This window comes from Podarcis gaigeae (assembly GCF_964106915.1).
Source record: "Podarcis gaigeae genome assembly, chromosome: 14".
NCBI classification, from domain to species: domain Eukaryota; kingdom Metazoa; phylum Chordata; class Lepidosauria; order Squamata; family Lacertidae; genus Podarcis; species Podarcis gaigeae.
In genome coordinates this window covers 51852954-51859085 of record NC_139690.1, presented here as the reverse complement: position 1 = coordinate 51859085, position 6132 = coordinate 51852954, and the positions used below count along the sequence as shown (strand labels likewise).

The window sequence follows — 6132 nt, the reverse complement described above, 5'->3', positions numbered from 1 at the left end:
TCCCCTGGCCTCTTTTCACATCAAACAAAGCAAGCTTGTTCGCAGTCAGCCTGCCAGACATCAGAGCAAAGGTGAACAGATCACAAAAGATATTGTTAAATTTTTATTTTTGTCCTTTGAGCCCCAGCCCTGATGGCGCAGAAAGAGAATAGAAATTCAAACAAACACAGTAGGAACAGGTTTTTTTTTTAAAAAAGCCATGCGAGAGTTTTAATTCAGTTAAACAAAAAACAAAAAAACAACCAGAAATTAAAATGTTAGGTATATTCAGCCAGGGAAACCCAAGGCCATTATATAATAGGTTACTTATTAACGGCAGCAAGAATATTGATAGCCAGAGATTGAAAAGAAGCGAAGGGTACCAATGTACCAAAAACGGTATCACATAATTTGGGAGACGGCACTTTGTGGAAAATGGACACAAACAATTTGTGAGGGCAACCTGCCCCCCCCCCCCAAAAGACTTTTATAGCAGACTAGTGGCTGTTTATTCTGCCCAATAACAAAGACTCTGCAGGACAAAGTGTACCTGTCACATTTCATATTATGCGGCTGTGCTAACACCTCCCTTTATATTGACAGCAGCAGGCTATTTTTTCAGGGGGGACTCCCAGGAACTCAGTTCCGCCACCTCTCAGGTGGGTTATGGCACCTGTCAGGTGGGCACATAAGAGAAGGTTCCTGGTGAGTTCCATCATCTCTTGTTCTAGAAAAACAGCCCTGGACAGCAGCAACGATTGGACTCTTTCTGCTCCAGGGCTTATGAACTCTCCTGTTTTTATTTTGATCTCACCTTGCCAACAAAGGTCCGTATAGTTAAAGCTATGGTTTTCCCAGTAGTGATGTATGGAACTGAGAACTGGACCATCAAGAAGGCTGATCGCCGAAGAATTGATACTTTTGCATTATGGTGCTGGAGGGAGAAATGTAAAGTATTGCACTTGGGCAAAAAAAATGAGAGGCACAGATACAAGATGGGTGACACCTGGCTTGAGAGCAGTACATGTGAAAAGGATCTAGGAGTCTTGGTTGACCACAAACTTGACATGAGCCAACAGTGTGACGCGGCAGCTAAAAAAGCCCATGCAATTCTGGGCTGCATCAATAGGAGTATAGCATCTAGATCAAGGGAAGCAATAGTGCCACTGTATTCTGCTCTGGTCAGACCTCACCTGGAGTACTGTGTCCAGTTCTGGGCACCACAGTTCAAGAAGGACACTGACAAACTGGAACGTGTCCAGAGGAGGGCAACCAAAATGGTCAACGGGCTGGAAACGATGCCTTATGAGGAACAGCTAAGGGAGCTGGGCATGTTTAGCCTGGAGAAGAGGAGGTTAAGGGGTGATATGATAGCCATGTTCAAATATATAAAAGGATGTCACATAGAGGAGGGAGAAAGGTTGTTTTCTGCTGCTCCAGAGAAGCGGACACGGAGCAATGGATCCAAACTACAAGAAAGAAGATTCCACCTAAACATTAGGAAGAACTTCCTGACAGTAAGAGCTGTTCGACAGTGGAATTTGCGGCCAAGGAGTGTGGTGGAGTCTCCTTCTTTGGAGGTCTTTAAGCAGAGGCTTGACAACCATATGTCAGGAGTGCTCTGATGGTGTTTCCTGCTTGGCAGGGGGTTGGACTCGATGGCCCTTGTGGTCTCTTCCAACTCTATGATTCTATGATTCTATCCATTCTGAAGGAAATCAGCTCTGAGTGCTCACTGGAAGGACAGATCCTGAAGCTGAGGCTCCAATACTTTGGCCACCTCATGAGAAGAGAAGACTCCCTGGAAAAGACCCTGATGTTGGGAAAGATGGAGGGCACAAGGAGAAGGGGACGACAGAGGACAAGATGGTTGGACAGTGTTCTCGAAGCTACCAGCATGAGTTGGACCAAACTGCGGGAGGCAGTGGAAGACAGGAGTGCCTGGTGTGCTCAGGTCCAGGGGGTCACAAAGAGTCAGACACAACTAAACGACTAAACAACAACAACAACATGCCTTCAGGTTGGGAGGGGAAGGTGAGATGCTGAGTTTGGCATTTTCATCTTTTCACATATAACAACACACACACATGCAAGAATAAAAATAATGATTTTTTTTTTTAAAGTACAGCAAAGACACACAAACACAAGGGTGTTTGCTATAGATAAAGTTGTGGCAACTTTAATTGCAGAATAAGGCAGTGGGATTCTGGGCTGCACCACTGGGCTGGGCCTTCTCCAGAGAGACTCCTCCATTGAATGATGCATGTCGGGGAGACGGACAGGCTAAGTTCAGCAGTTATGAATACCTGAACGAGAGGATTTCAGATGCACTTCTGTGTGCTCTTTGTCTTAAGACGTCACGTGACTATGTTCATTGCAGATCACTGCAGATGTCATCCATTATATTATTTATTTATCGAGAAGCATTTGTATTCTGCATAATGAAAAAAGATATATCTCTCAAGCGGTGTACACAAAGCAATTAAATATGATTAATTCCTCCTCTCCATGCATTGAGGTCCTGATCGGTTTACGCAGTAAGCTTATGGTTCAGGGAGCGCGTGAAGAATCCTCTCATAGAGAACAGGTACCCTGGAGAGAAGGAGCAAGCGATTAAACCAGCTTAAATCTGTGGTGTAGATATATCATTGTTATTACTTATTTATTGCATCCATAGCACACCTTTTCCTCCAGGCTGATGCACCTGTGTTTTGGCTGCTCCTGCTAAAAAACACCACCACCATTTTCTTCCTTACTCTTCATCCAGGATTTACGAGGGCCGACAACCTATATTAGCCATGCTGGATTTGGCTATTACAAAAGCCGTCCTTGTGAAAAAGTGCTACACCACTTTAGCTTGCTGGCGTAGGGAAGACAGAGAGGGAGCCAGTCTGACCTCTCTCAGGAGGGGATCCCACAGTCTGGGAGCAGCCACAGAAAAGGCTCTCCATGAACCCACAAATAATGTTTTTATTCATTTTTCTTTTTCATTCATTACATACATCTCAAATTCTTAACATTTACTATATATTCCTCACTCCCTCCTCTCCAGGGCTTCCCCCAACTTCCCCTTCTGGTTCATTTCTCTTTTCACCCACTTTGCTATCTCCTAACAGAAAAGGTCATTAATAACATAACATCAAGCCTAAAGGTAAAGGTAAAGGTAAAGGTACCCCTGCCCGTACGGGCCAGTCTTGCCAGACTCTGGGGTTGTGCGCCCATCTCACTCAAGAGGCCAGGGGCCAGCGCTGTCCGGAGACACTTCCGGGTCACGTGGCCAGCGTGACATCGCTGCTCTGGCGAGCCAGAGCCGCACACGGAAACGCCGTTTACCTTCCCGCTGGTAAGCGGTCCCTATTTATCTACTTGCACCCGGAGGTGCTTTCGAACTGCTAGGTTGGCAGGCGCTGGGACCGAGCAGCGGGAGCGCACCCCGCCGCAGGGATTCGAACCGCCGACCTTTTGATCGGCAAGTCCTAGGCGCTGAGGCTTTAACCCACAGCGCCACCTGCGTCAAGCCTAAAGACATAAAAATAAAAGGTAAACACACCATAATATTTCACTATCTTCTAAACATTTTCTAGTACTAATAATGTGAATGTTTATTTAAATCCTGCCATCAAGTCTATTGATTTTCCTTGTTTCTACAAATATAATATAAATAGTTCCCATTCTTTTTCAAAGTCGCTGTTGTCTTTTCCTCTTAATCTATCTGCCATTTTTGCCAGTTCTGCATAGTTCACCAACTTCTCTTGCCATTGTTCTTTAGTTGGTATTTCTCCAGTCTTCCAATTTTGTACAATCAACATTCTTGCTGCTGTAGTGGCACACATAAATAAAGTCCTCATTTCTTTTGGTATGTCTTGGCCTAAAATACCTAGCAAAAAGGCTTCTGTTTTTTTTAACGAAAGTTATTTTCAACATTTTCTTCAATTCATTGTATATCATTTCCCAGTAGGCTTTTACCTTTTTACAATCCCACCACATATGATAAAATGTACCTTCTGTTTCACATCTCCAACACTCTTTCTTTTCATTTTTATACATTTTTGCCAATTTAACCGGTGATAAATACCATCTATACATCATTTTGATATAATTCTCTCTCAATAATATGCAATCTGTAAATTTCAAATTTACGTTCCACAATTTTATCCAGTTCTGAAATTGCATATTATGTCCTACATCTTGCACCCATTTGAATATTACTCCATGAACTACACTTCTGATGTTGATGGGATCGAAAGAAGGTGCTCACCTGGGGATCTTAGCACCTTAAGGTGGCAACCTGTACCAGCCAGGGGGCAAGAGCTGGAGGCAGGGGAAGCTGCAAAGCTAGAGGAAGAGGCAGGCCAGGCAAGCCAAGGGCCAGATGCTTCCCCAGCCTCTCCTGTGCCACTGTCTCCCAGAACCAGGAAGGATTGAAGCATGAAGAGCAGAGGAAGTTTCCATGCAGGCAAAGTCTTCATGGCTTTGTGTGCAGACCATAGGGTCCCATAAACAGGTGGAGGGGGAGCGCTCCCCTGTTGCTGCAGCTGCTCCATTGTGCTCTGATCTGGGAATAGCTGCCTAGATTCTATGGGAATGTTTAGGGTGGCAGGAGAGGCTTTCTTGTTTATTAATATCCTTCCTAACCTGCACTAGCAAGTTCCTTTACTTAGCAGAGTTTCACATCCGCCTTCTCACGCAGCAGAAAACTTGTTGCAAACTCATGTGAGTTTCTTAAGGCAATACGCAATTCAATCTGGCTTGTACAGATTGAAAGGTGTTCTAATATTTTCCTGGTAAGACCCCCTGAATCCCTCCTAAAAGAATAAAGACACCACAGTCTTATTCATAAGTAACAAAAATAAATTTTACTCATGATCAGGCAAAGCACAGTGTGATCCCTGAAGGCAGGCTTAAGGCTTCAGGTTCCACACATATACAAACAGGTTTACCCCATAAGGGAGATTTACCTACTGACTGCAGGCTAGGAGTCCAGAAAGGAAGATAGAAAAGAAAGAGAGTGGCAGCATGCCTTTTCCTTTTACACGCCCACCCACTAGTCACATGCAAGTAAGGATGCCTCAGGCCAGGAGGAACAGGAAGTTCTGACTGGCTGGAGCAAACATACCCTTGCACGTCCACTCTAGGAAAACAAGGAATGTTGTACTTGACTGCTCTCAGTGGATTATATCCCACAGATTTTAGATGGGAATGTGTGGGTATCCAGAGCTTTGGAAGAAACTGTAAGTGTTACCTTTGACAATAAAGAGTTAAGTCTCTGCCGTGTGCATTCCTTGACTGGCAAGTTTCCTTGACACATAAGCTGCTTTCTGCCTGTGCAGCTGTTGAATGCAACCCACAGAGATTTTCACATCCATGGACAGAAATCTCAGAACAAGGCCATCTCAGCTGAGATCTTTCCTTCTGAAGGTCTCTGTGTCAGGCTGGTTCAGGGTCCCACCGGTTACAGCTAACCTTCCCCCTTGAATCCCCCCGAAGGCTCCTCTCCCGTACGATGCCATCCTGCAACTGGAATATCTTGACATGGTCCTGAGTGAAACACAAAGGCTGTATCCCCTTGGAGGACGGCTGCAAAGGACCTGCAAGAAAGATGTAGAAATCAATGGGGTCACTATCTTGAAAGGCATGAGTGTGATCACCCCTCCCTAAAGGGTGTCATTACTGCATTGTCAGTGAAGAATTCAAGCAAAAATATGTATCTTTGTGAAAGTAACATTAAAAGATGTGTTCTGTACAGGAAAAACTAAAATGCTTTCATTCTATCCAGGTTTGCCAAGATTTAGTTTACTTATTTTATTTATTAAATTTGCATATTGCCCTTCATGACGCCTTGCAGTGTGATGAAGTCAACCTGGAAACAACTTAGAAGTAGTTGCCATTGGAAAAACACCAGTGTAGTATGACCACAGCGCTTGTTCCCAGGATACAACCTTGGAAATGTATTCTGAACGATCTCCCTTTTGCAGAGTATAACGTACTACGGTAGCCTTTAGCTGCAGGCACACAAACCCATTTGTAGCACAAAAATGTAGCTTTTTCACAATTAAGAATCGTTCATGGTCGTCTTCAACATGCTGCTCTCAAGCTACTAAATCATCATAATAATTTTATTATTTGTACCCCTCCCATCTGATTCAATATGGT

General features: G+C 44.2%; 1 long non-coding RNA gene across 1 annotated transcript; it reads left to right on the top strand.

The window, feature by feature from the left end:
- The first annotated feature begins 2503 nt into the window (after positions 1-2503).
- LOC310831413 lies at positions 2504-3662 on the top strand. Its single transcript, XR_014557865.1, has 2 exons — positions 2504-3130; positions 3505-3662. It is a non-coding gene; the product is annotated as an uncharacterized lncRNA (long non-coding RNA).
- Positions 3663-6132: the final 2470 nt, after the last annotated feature.